The sequence below is a fragment of the Lithobates pipiens genome, unplaced genomic scaffold (genome assembly GCF_037356315.1).
Source record: "Lithobates pipiens isolate NorthernLeopardFrog02 unplaced genomic scaffold, aLitPip1_a1.2 Scaffold_23, whole genome shotgun sequence".
Taxonomy (NCBI): Eukaryota; Metazoa; Chordata; class Amphibia; order Anura; family Ranidae; genus Lithobates; species Lithobates pipiens.
The window spans coordinates 60,295,599-60,308,297 of NW_027507785.1; the positions used below are offsets into that span (position 1 = coordinate 60,295,599).

The 12,699-nt window shown below is 42.9% G+C and overlaps 1 protein-coding gene across 1 annotated transcript in view; it reads right to left on the reverse strand.

The window, feature by feature from the left end:
- The window catches only part of EEFSEC (eukaryotic elongation factor, selenocysteine-tRNA specific), a 247,788-nt gene that overhangs the window by 106,104 nt on the left and 128,985 nt on the right, over nucleotides 1-12,699 (reverse strand). The window lies entirely within an intron of this gene.

Sequence of the window (12,699 nt, forward strand, 5' to 3'; positions counted from 1 at the left end):
CTAGCATGACCGGTTGTAAGGGACACCGGTGATTGAAACAGGGCAGCGGCTAGATGCCTGGTGCTAGCAACGCTACAGGCGCTCCTCTAGTAAATGTTGCTATCTAGTAAATGGAGCTTTGAACTTGATGAACACATGGAACCCGCAGTATCCTGGGGATTTATACATAAAAAAAAACCCTAAACTGTTCCCCTAATTATTTGCCAGACCTCTCTTTAAAAACCTCCTACTTTACTTTTTTTTTGGCCCCTCCTTTTCTTCCTACTTTACTCTTTGGCCCCTCCCTTTCTTTTACTTCAAACGGTGTCAACTATACAGAAAAAAAAATATGAATACAAAGTTAAATTTTGAATTTTAATACATTTTTGAAAAACATTTTTTGTTTAGTTTTGGATAGTGCCAAGAAAGAAGACCCTCAATCAAGTTTGTATTACTGTCCATGTCCCCATTGGGGATATTCAGAATTTTTGGAGCCGATCTCTGGACTCTTATAATTCTAACTGCTGGTGTAATAATATTTAGTTATAGAATAATCCTAAAAATTTAATAAAGTGGAAGATAGAACCATTCAATGATTTGTCTTTATGACGCAAAGTGTTCTTTATTTTGATGTTTAATATTTAATTTTTTTAATTTTTTAAAATTCAATGTTTAATTTGTTATTTTTAATGTTCCTTCTTTCGCATATTTGTTTAAACTACATGTACAACTATGTGATGCCATGTTATCCTTTAGATACAAGCAGAAAAATTGTACTATTCAAGGATTTGTCTTCACAATGTGGAATGTTCTTTCTTTTTGATTTTTAATATTTAATTGTTACAAAATGTTTTCATTTGATGTTTAATTTGTTCTCCTTAATGTCCCTTCTTTCATTGTTTGTTTACAACTGCATGTACATCTATGTGATACCCATGTTATCCTTTTACATACAAGTAGAACAATGTACTATTCAATGATTTGTCTTGACAATGTGGAATGTTCTCTCTTTTTTGATTTAAAATTTTTACTCATTTTTAAAATTACATGTTTAATTTGTTCCTTTAATGTGCCTTCTCTTGACGTTTGTTTATAACTACATGCACAGATTTGTGATTCCCATCTTATCTTATGTATACAAAAACAAGAATATACCGTACTATTCAATGATTTGTTTTCACAACGTTGAATTTTATTTCTGATGGTTAATTCTTATTTTTTTTATTTAAGTTAACATTTATTGTATAATGTATTAATTTGCAGATTTGCTACAGGGCAGCCCTCCTGTGCACAATCAAGTGTATATATATAATATATATATATATATATATATATATATATATATATATATATATATATAGCGAGAGAGAGAGAGAGAGAGAGAGAGAGAGAGAGAGAGAGAGAGACAGAGAGAGAGAGAGAGAGACAGAGAGACAGAGAGACAGAGAGAGAGAGACAGAGAGAGAGAGACAGAGAGAGAGAGACAGAGAGAGAGAGAGAGAGAGAGAGAGACAGAGAGAGAGAGAGAGAGAGAGAGAGAGAGAGAGAGAGAGAGAGAGAGAGAGAGAGAGAGAGAGAGAGAGAGAGAGAGAGAGAGAGAGAGAGGAGAGAGAGAGAGAGGAGAGAGAGAGAGAGAGAGAGACAGAGAGAGAGAGAGAGAGAGGAGAGAGAGAGAGATGAAAATATATGGATACATATATATATATGGAGATATATATATATATTTCCCTCTTTAATATCTCTCTCTCTATATATATATCCATACACATACATATATATATACATACATACATACACACACACACACACACGTGATTCTGCACTTCTGCTTTCACGTGCACCAGGGGCAGGCGGCTGCTTCTGCTGTGATTATTCAATACAGAAGCCGATCTGCAGGTGCCAGGCACAGGATGTCTGCCAGCACCTGTCGATCCTTGGGCAGAGACTCAGAATGGAGCTCTGCCAATATAAACAAGGCTCAGTTCCGTTCAGACGGGGGGGGGGGGGGGGGGGGGGGGATAGATTTTGTGTCCCTTCAGGCTGGGTTCACACTGCTGCGGGGGGAGATCCGGATGTGATTCGCACCGCACTGCAGTGCAAATCACATCCGATCTCCGTAGCGATGCGAGTTCAGCCATACAGATAGTATGGCTGAATTCGCATCGCTCCCGCAGCAAACTCGCACGGGACCCTTTTTTTGGTCCGCAGCAGAATCGGATCGCATGGGGGTTCACACCATGCGATCCGATTCCTGTGCGAGTGTGCAGATCGCACTGCGATATGCGGACGGATCTGGGGGTGTCATTAACATATCATTTGACACTCCCAGCCATCCCGCATAGGGCAGTGTGAACTGCCGGCGGGAGGTATGCGATGTGGGAAAACGCCGCGGATTTGCGGCGTTCCCGCATCGCTATAGTGTGAACCTAGCCTCAAAGCCGAGAATAAAATCTCTCACTTCACTGAGTAAAAGCACCTCACATAGTACAGTAAAACACTGGCTAGGCACACAGTTAACAGTTTGATCACCCTAGATGTTTAACCCCCTTCCCAGCCAGTGTCATTAGTACAGTGACAGTGCATATTTTTTAGCACTGAACACTGTATTAGTGTCACTGGTTCCCACAAAGTGTCAGTTAGTGTCCAACTGTCTGCCATAATCTCATAGTACGGCTATAAGTTTCTGATCGCTGACATTACTAGTATAAAAAAAAATGAAAAAAAAAAATTCCAGTATATATACACCATAGTTTGTAGATGCTATAATGTTCCCATAAACCAATCAATATACACTAATTGCTGTTTTTTTTTGTGTTTCTTTTTAAACCAAAACTATAAAGAATACACATTGGCCTAAATGAATGAAGACATTTTTAATTTTTTTTCATTGGATATGTTGTATAGCAGAAAGTAAAAAATATTGTTTTTCAAAATTTTCAGTCTTTTTTTATTTTTTTTTATAGCGCAAAAAACTTAAAACCCAGTGGTGATCAAATGGCACCCAAACAAAGCTCGATTTGTGGGGGAAAAAAAATTATAACAATTGTATGTGCTACACACAAGTTTTATCTTAATGCATAGAATGCATTATGATAAAAAAAAACCTTCTGCCTTTACAACCCCTTTAAAGTAACGCAGTACCAAAAGGCAAAAAAAACAATCTGGTCATTACAGAGGGTAAATCTTCCAGAGGTCAAATGGTTAAAATAATTAGTGCCATCAACCACAGACACAAATAAAAGGGACAATGTAATTAACCACGTAAGGACCGAGCCTCTTTCTGACATTTGTTGTTTACAAGTTAAAAGCAGATTTTTTTTTTTGCTAGCAAATTACTTGCGGCGATACCTCACATGTGGTTTGAACACAGTTTTCATATGCGGGCGCTACTCACGTATGCATTCGCTTCTGCACACAAGCTCATCGGAACGGAGTGTGTTTAAATTTTTTTTCTCTCTTATTCCTATTTATATTACTTTTTATTTTTACACGGTTTAAAAAATAAAAATAAAAAATTGTGCCACTTTTATTCCTATTACAAGGAATGTAAACATCCTTTGTAACAGAAAAAAAGCCTGACGTGACCTCTTAAAAAGATCTCATATTTACACTAAAATGCAATAAAAAAAAAAAAAAAAAAAAAAGACGTCGCTTCCGCCCTGCAATGTCATGGAGATATATATATATATATATATATATATATATATATATATATATATATATATATATATATATATATATTAAAGCAGTAGTAAACCCACTGACATTTTTTTTTTCTGACCTGCAAGGGAAAAGGCATAATGAGCTAGTATGCACCGCATACTAGCTCATTATGAAGTACTTACCTTAGAACGATGCCCCGATATCTCCGATGATCTACGCCGAGGGAGCTGACATGTTCCCTCGGCGTGTCTTCCAGGTATCACGGCTCCGGCGCCACGATTAGAGCCGCGATGCCGGAGCCGCAATATCTTCACTCCCGTACATGCACGTGGGAGATTTCTTTCCGGCAAAGTCCGCCGTCTGCTAGGCTTTCAGCCGAAAATCCCCTGTGCCCACACAGGTTTAGGAGATATTTTTTTTTTTTACCTACAGGTAAGCCTTATTATAGGCTTACCTGTAGGTAAAAGTTAAAAAAAAAAAAAAAAACACGATACAACCACTTTAACACATTTCACATTGAAAAAGTGCTAAATTAAAAAAAAATCTATTTATTTCATTTGTAAATAACTTTTCAATGATTTGTACCATTGCTGAAAGCTGAAGTTAAAACAAAACAGTTGCAGTAGGTATCGGTAATTGCTATCGGCGAGTACTAAAAAATGGCTATCCCTAATTAATTCAATGATTTTTCATGACATAGAATGTTCTTCCTTTTTAATGTTATATTATATATATATATATATACACATATACATATACACACACACACATACATATTATATACATATACCTATATATATTTTACAAATGTTTTACATTTCATTTAATATGTTCTTTTTATTGTCCCTTCTCTTGATTTGTATTGATAACTACATGTACACCTATGGATTACACATTTTATCCTTTGTGTACATGTGAAATTTATTGAAAGTTAAAAGAAATAAAACCGCCTATAGAAGCCATCAGCTTTGGCAAAGACTTGAGAGAGCCACAGAGCCGTCCTGTCTGGAGGATTCTTGTTCCCAAGAAGAGACACTATGAATGATTTAGTAAGCTGTTTATCGGCCACTGGACTGTAACATGTAGGAAAATACACCATTGTCTGTATCAAAGTTCCAAGTGATCCCCGGTACAGAAAGGCATGCAGCCACCACGCCGGGCAAGGTGAAGTTTCCACATTGTGATACGATGTCTACATGCCTATCCTTAGCACCTCTTTTAAAACAGAAGATTTATGTACAAAAAGTAAAAAATAAAATAAAAAAAAAAATAATAAAAATCGGCAAACTCAAGTCTAATTAAAAAGCAAAGTTTGACAGCTAAAAGAGGAGGTATAGCTATACAAAGACACAAAAATGTAGAAATTTTTGCAAAGAAAAAGGATACCGCGCTGATGCCCCAAATGTATTAGAAGCAGCCAGCACAGCAAGGGACAAAATTATGTCGCGAATATGGAAATGTAACTAAATCCCCATATTTTCTGAATATGCTCCGGTGTTAAATGTTAAATGTCATTTTTTTATGTGTGCGCTGTACCGTATATACTCGAGTATAGGCCGACCCGAATATAAGCCGAGGCCCCCAATTTACCCCCAAAAAAACTGGCAAACTTATTGACTCGTGTATAAGCCGAGGGTGAGACATGCCTGTCCATCCCTGTGTGTGTGTCCGTCCATCCCTGTGTGTCCGTCCATCCCTGTGTGTCCGTCCATCCCTGTGTGTCCGTCCATCCATCCCTGTGTGTGTGTGTGTCCATCCATCCATCCATCCCTGTGTGTGTGTGTCTCCATCCATCCATCCATCCATCCCTGTGTGTGTGTGTCTCCATCCATCCATCCATCCATCCCTGTGTGTGTGTGTCTCCATCCATCCATCCATCCCTGTGTGTGTGTGTATCCATCCATCCCTGTGTGTGTGTGTGTCTCCATCCATCCATCCATCCGTGTGTGTGTGTCTCCATCCGTGTGTGTGTGTGTGTGTGTGTGTGTGTGTGTGTCCAGCCTACCTGTGTCCCGAGCCTTTGTCCCCAGCCTCCGTCCCGTGTCGTGCCTTGCCTTCGTCCCGTCCCGTCCCGTCCCGTGCCGTGCCTTGCCTTGCCTTGCCTCTGTCCCGTGCCCTCTTCGTCGGCGGCCATTGTAAAATTCAAAAGCCGCGCCTCCTCCTTCGCCTGTGATAGGCGGAACACTGAATTTCCCAGCAGCCTGTGTTCCGCCTATCACGGACGTCGTATCATCCTCGTCCGTAGTACGAGGATGAGACGATGCCCGTGATAGGCGGAACACAGGCTGCTGGGAAATTCAGTGTTCCGCCTATCACAGGCGAAGGCGGAGCCGGAGGAGCGGCTTTTGAATCATAGAATGGCCGCTGTCTGTCTGCTCGACACGCTGATCGAGCGGGCAGACAGCGATGACTCGAGTATAAGCCGAGGGGGGCACTTTCAGCCTCAAAAAAGAGGCTGAAAATCTCGGCTTATACTCGAGTATATACGGTAATCGTTTTTTTTTTCTGTCTGTATGGTCTTATGGCTGCACCATCTTTAACCACTTACGGACCGGCCCACGCCGATATACGTCCTAACCTAGCTAGCTGCCATAACCCCGGTATCCGCTTCTTTGGCCGGCGGTCTGCTTTCAGATAAAAGTGGTCTCGGTGGCGGATTCGCTGTGTGAGCACTTTTTGTCGGCTGCGGGAGCGGGCCCCCTCCTGCAGCGCTCCGGTGCCCTCCGCCGTCGGCAGCAGCAGAGGCGGTCGGATGTTGCTCCTTCCTTGGCATGGAGATGAGTGAGGGCAAGATGGTCCCCACCCGTCTCCATAACCTTGCCGGGCTGTTTACATTCCTTGTAATAGAAATAAAAGTCACAAACATTTTATTTTTATTATTTTTAAAGAACAGTGTAAAAATAAAAGGTAAAATAAATAAGATTTGTCCCGCGTGCAGAAGCGAACGCATATGTGAGAAGCACCCGCATATGAAAACAGTGTTCAAACCACACATGTGAGGTATCGCCGTGATCGGGAGAGCGAGAGCAATAATTCTAGCCCTCTTCTGTAACTAAAAACATGCAACCTGTAGAATTTTTAAGATGTCGCCTATGGGGAGTTTTAAGGGTAAAAGTTTGTCGCCATTCTACAAGCGGGCGCAATTTTTAAGCGTGAAATGTTGGGTATCAATTTAGGTACAGTGTATAAGGGCGCTCTGAGCATGAGGACCAAGCAGACAGTATCTCCAGAGAGGCAAGGGTGCAATGATATGTATATCCAACACTGAGGGCTGCACTCAGAAAAGAGGAGCAAATTCTGAAACAAAATAAGACAGAAGAGAGAGGCGCCTCCAAGTGCAGATTAAAAACACTTACAAACTCTGGCAAATTAAAAAGCGTGTAGTCATTGCTAATGCAAATGGTCCGGCAGGCAGATGGGTCCCCGGCATGTAGAGACAATTGTGTCCTGTGCTGTACCAAAAACAGAGCTACCGGTAAGCTGATGAATGGGTACACACACCGAGTTCATGATGGACGGGGATACCGGAAGTGATGTCAGCAGTGAGAGACGGGAGTCAGCATGACCCGGATGTAGTCATCAGTAAGGGACACATTTCGACCCTTCCGCCTGCCGGACCATTTGCATTATCAATGACTACACACTTTTTAATTCGCCAGATTTTGTAAGTGTTTTTAATCTTGTTTGAGGAAATAAACAGCTACTTATTCTGCACTTGGAGGCGCCTCTCTCTTCTGTCTTATTTTGTTTGAGAATTTGCTCCTCTTTTCTGAGTGCAGCCCTCAGTGTTGGATATATATATATCATTGGACCCTTGCCTCTCTGGAGATACTGTCTGCTTGGTCCTCATGCTCAGAGCGCCCCTTATACACTGTACCTAAATTGATACCCAACATTTCACACTTCAAAATTGCGCCCGTATCAATTTACTCGGCGTAACATTAACTTTCACAATATAAAAAAAAAAAAAATTGGGCTAACTTTACTGTTGTCTTATTTTTTTTAATTAAAAAAAGTGTATTTTTTTCCCCAAAAAAAGTGCGCTTGCAAGACCGCTGCGTAAATACGGTGTGACACAAAGTATTGCAATGGCCGCCATTTTATTCTCTAGGGCAGTGATGGCGAACCTTGGCACCCCAGATGTTTTGGAACTACATTTCCCATGATGCTCCACTACACTGCAGAGTGCAGGAGCATCATGGGAAATGTAGTTCCAAAACATCTGGGGTGCCAAGGTTCACCATCACTGCTCTAGGGCAGGGGTGCTCAACCTGTGGCTCTCCAGCTGTTGCAAAACTACAAGTCCCATCATGCCTCTGCCTCTGGGTGTCATGCTTGTGGCTGTCGGAGTCTTGCTATGCCTCATGGGACTTGTAGTTCTGCAACAGCTGGAGAGCCACAGGTTGAGCACCACTGCTCTAGGGTGTTAAAAAAAAAAAAAAAAAAACATATAATGTTTGGGGGTAATTTCCTATTAAAAAAAAAAGTTTTTAACTTGTAAGTGGTTAATGCATTTTTTAGGGGGTGCCCCGCAAATCTTTGGCAAATATGAAAAGGATACGTTCAGCGCTAAAGGGAAAAAAAATATCTGTGTAAATACAAAATATTTTTGTGATTATGAAATATTCATCTGTATATAACAGCCAGTGAACTTAAACCTTGGCAGGTAGAAAACATCAATCAAATAAACATGAAATTAGACTATTAAAGCGGAGGTCCACCCTAAAATGGACCTTCCGCTCATCGGATTCCTCCCCCCCTCCGGCGCCACAATTGGCACCTTTCAGGGGGGAGGGGGGTGCAGTTACCTGGATAATCCAGGTAACTGCACCCAATTCCGGGCTAGCTCTCTGCGGAAAGGGGCATACATTACGCCCCTTTCCGCAAGTGCCCGCCCCCTTCTGCAAGTGCCCCTCTGCCTGCTGGGAAACACACAGATCCCAGAGGCAGCGGGGACCGTCCTCATTGCGCAGCGCGGCTCGCGCATGCGCAGTAGGGAACCGGGAAATGAAGCCGAAAGGCTCCACTTCCTGATTCCCATACCCAAGATGGCGGCGGCAGCACTCGAGTGTCGATCTAGAGATCGGCTTCGGGTGCCGACATCGCGGGCGCGCTGGACAGGTAAGTGTCACTATTTTAAAAGTCAGCAGCTGCAGTATTTGTAGCTGCTGACTTTAAAAAAAAAAAACGCGGAGTCCCGGCGGACTCCCGCTTTAATAAATGGTGAATAAATTCAGATGTGATCAACAAAATGAATCATCTGGCACAAAGAAGGGGTGAAAAAGAGAAAAAAAAGTGAAGAAAAGTCCAATTAAGTCCACATATGTGAAAAAAACAGGTAGGACAAATGGAATTCCCCCCCAAAAAAGGGGGGGGGGATAAGTCCCAATATCTGCAACAAAAGATCCCACAAAGATCACATGTGTAGAGGAGACAGCTACCCCCAACTTTGAGGAGGATTACTGGAACATGTGGACTCAATAAGGTATATACCCAATGAGTCAACAAGGCTTTCGTGTGCTGTTGGCCATGTTTGTATTTTTATTATTTAGATTGCTATTTATTAACTGTTAGCCCCTGTACACACGGTCGGAGATTCTGACGGAATGTGTCCGATCGGACCGTTTTGTCGGATATTCCGACTGTGTGTGGTCTCCATCGGACTGTTTCCGTCGCAGTATCCGACGGACCAAGTTTTCCAACTTGTCCGTAAAATTTTCAGACAAAATGCTCCGATCAGACATACTCCGATCATGTGTAGCCTACTCCGACGGACAAAGTGCTACGCATGCTCAGATCAAATTCCTAGATCAAAGCTATTGGCTACTAGCCTGAACGTAGTCCTGTCATAAAGAAATAACGTCATCACGTTATGTACAATCGGATTTTTCGACAACTTTGTCCGACCGTTTGTATGCAACAGTTTCGGACAAAATCCAATGGATTTGGTTGTCAGAATGTCCGACTGTGTGTACAACAAGGGCTTATGCTTTTCTTTTTTCTTTGACACATCTAAGGTTTTGTATGTCTTGTCATTTTTATATGTATTGGATATTCTCATCCTTTACCTGATGAAGCCGTCCTGGCGAAACATGTTGAAACACTAGGACAGGAGAATAACCTGTATGTGACCTCAGTTCTCTCAGTGGCTAGGGTTGAGATGTGTGTTATACCCAGAACGTTGACTGTAACTGTGATTCTTACTTTTATCTTGTTTATGTTTAATAAATGATTTATATACCCTTTTCTTATATTTTGGTCTATTTGTGTATATGGTGTACCTTTAAAGCGGAGGTCCACCCTAAAGTGGAGCTTCCGCTCATTGGAACCCTCCCCCCCTCCGGCGCCACAATTGGCACCTTTCAGGGGGGAGGGGGGTGCAGGTACCTGTACAGTGCATGCATTTGAACGCATTGCGCTATGAAAGAGTAGTGCATATGCTTATGGAACTGCATCCATAAAACCATAATTTTTCTTTGCCATGCGTTGGGAATGGGTTCACAAATGCACTAGGGCTGAAACAACGAATTCATTATTCAACAACTAATCGATTCTGAAATCAATCGATTACTATTTTCATAATCGATTAATCGGCCAGACGATTAGTTGGCCTGCATACAGAATGCATTGTTTGTTTACATATCAGTAAATACAGAGCAGCACACATACAGCTCAGTACACCGTCCATACATGTCAGTAAATGCCTGAGAACTTGTGAATGTGTGAGGAGCAATGCCTCATGGGACATGTAGTCCTGGGCAGGAAGTGTAGGGGTTTAAAGTGGTTGTAAACCCTTACAAACCACTTCGACCTACAGGTAAGCCTAGATTAAGGCTTACCTGTAGGTCTAAAGCCCCATACACACGGTCGGACTTGTACAAACTTTTCCGTGGACTTTTGTACAAAGTGTGTTGTCCACAAGTTTGTATTGCATACACACGGTCGGACTTTTTGACAACAAACACGAACGTGGTGACGTCACAACGTACGGACGCCACTTCAAAAGAGGACGTTCAATGACTCCAGCGCCACCTTTGGTCAACTTCTGTATTGTAGTCTGATCGTTTGCAATGGTTCTGAGCATGCGTGTTTGTACCTTGTACAAAAGTCCGATGCTTTTGCATACACACGGTCGGACTTTGCTCCATCGGACTTCTGTTGTCAAAAAGTTTGTCCGTTCGCAGAGCCAACAAAAGTCCGATGAAAACAGAAAAAGTTTGTCCGATGGAGCGTACACACAGTCGGATGTTGCTCCAAAACAGCTAATTTGCATGTTTGTTGTCAAAAAGTCCGACCGTGTGTACGGGCCTTTAGAAATATCTCCTAAAACTACACAGTTTAGGAGATATTTGCCAAAACACAGGCACCGCTGTCTACGGCGCATGCGCCGTAGACAGTGGCGCGCAGGCGCACTGAGCGTGCCGCTGTCAACGGCGACATGCCGCAAGTGGCGGCTCCCATCCGCATGCGCGGGAGTGACGTCATCGCGGCTTCACTGAATGACAACGCCGGAGCAGCGAGACCCACCGAGAAGATGGAGGCTCCGTCCACAAGGGGACAGCGGTGACTTCGCTGGCTCCTGTGTCAGGTAAGTGACACATAATGGACTACTATGGGATGCATAGTAGTCCATCAGAGTTTACTTCCTCTTTAATGTCCTCCATCTCATGTTTACATCTAATACTTGCGCATTTTTAGCCACTTAACTATGACAAGTGGAGAAGTACCCACTTAAAATTCAACACAACTCCCCTCGTCTCTGGAAGCTAGAGCCCTCCGCTTTGTAAACGGAAAGGCCTGCGGTATTTCTGACATCATAATGGGGTCGCATCACGCGGCCATTTTAGATATAAATATTACTAAGTGCCATTTATCTCTCAGCAAATTACATCGGAATATGCGAGACGCATGTAGCCAGTCCCCTCCGGAGCAGCCACAATCGATAGCAGACTGCGTTAAGTGTCGGGATTCGTATTCGGCCAGACTGCGCTAGTGGGGGACGTGATTAGAGCAATTTATTTTCAGTACTTGTTATATAAGACACTGTCAAGCTGTCTGCGGGGAATTGCAAAATATCTACTACTGACATACAAGCTGTTTAAGTGGTCCGAGCAAATCACCGCAAATATTTACTCCAGCGAGCAGATGGCAAGGTCAATTTCAAGCAGGAAGAGATGTACACAGCGCAGCAATCCATTACGGCTAATCAGATTCCACTTTTCATCATAGGTCACCGTTTACTGGCTGCTGTGGACAAACTAAAATTTGATTGGTGGCTTTGAAGTGTATATTCTGCTTATTCCTTATTCAATAAAGAGCGCTTTTTGCTAAAGTTGAACTCCAGGCAGCTTAATTCAGCTCTGTAATCATGAATATGTTGGTAAATTTATTTTTCTAAATGCAAGCAGTGTAAGTACCTAAATGTGACCCGATATGAGTCCCTGCACAACAGGGCTGGATTGTAAGGAGAAAAAGCAGCACCCGGAGCCTATCAGTTCCAGTGCTGACAAGTTAAAAGAAGAAGGAAGCAGCGTGACAATAACATGAGATCATCACTGTGCTCCCTCGGCTTTCACTGCCCAGCCACAGGCTGGGGGCGGTTCCAGGACAACCTGGGCTCAGAGCATCTGGGATGAATGGTTACCGGCCATCAGACTGAGGATCTGCTTAAAAAGGAGAAGTGCAGCCAAAGCTCGTTTAGTTGTATTTCTCCTATGAATCACAGGAGTGCAGTTAGTTTTCAGCAGACAGCGGGCTGAAGCCTGCTGTCCGCTGACGTCACAGAGCCGGTCCAGGCTGGGGAAAGATTGCGACCATATGGTCAGGATCAACCCAGATGCCTTGACCGATACCCAACTCCGGCGAGCACAGAGGTGGCAGAGCAGAGAGCTGGCGACTGACAGTCTGCTCATGGAGCACTGAGAACCGAGGCTGCGGGCAAAGGGGGGGGTGAATTTCACTTGGATCGCTTTGGCGATCTGGGCAGAAGGGGAAGTGGAAGCAGGTACCTATCAAAGTCGTAGAGGTTCTTGTAATGGTTATCATTGGGGACCTAGA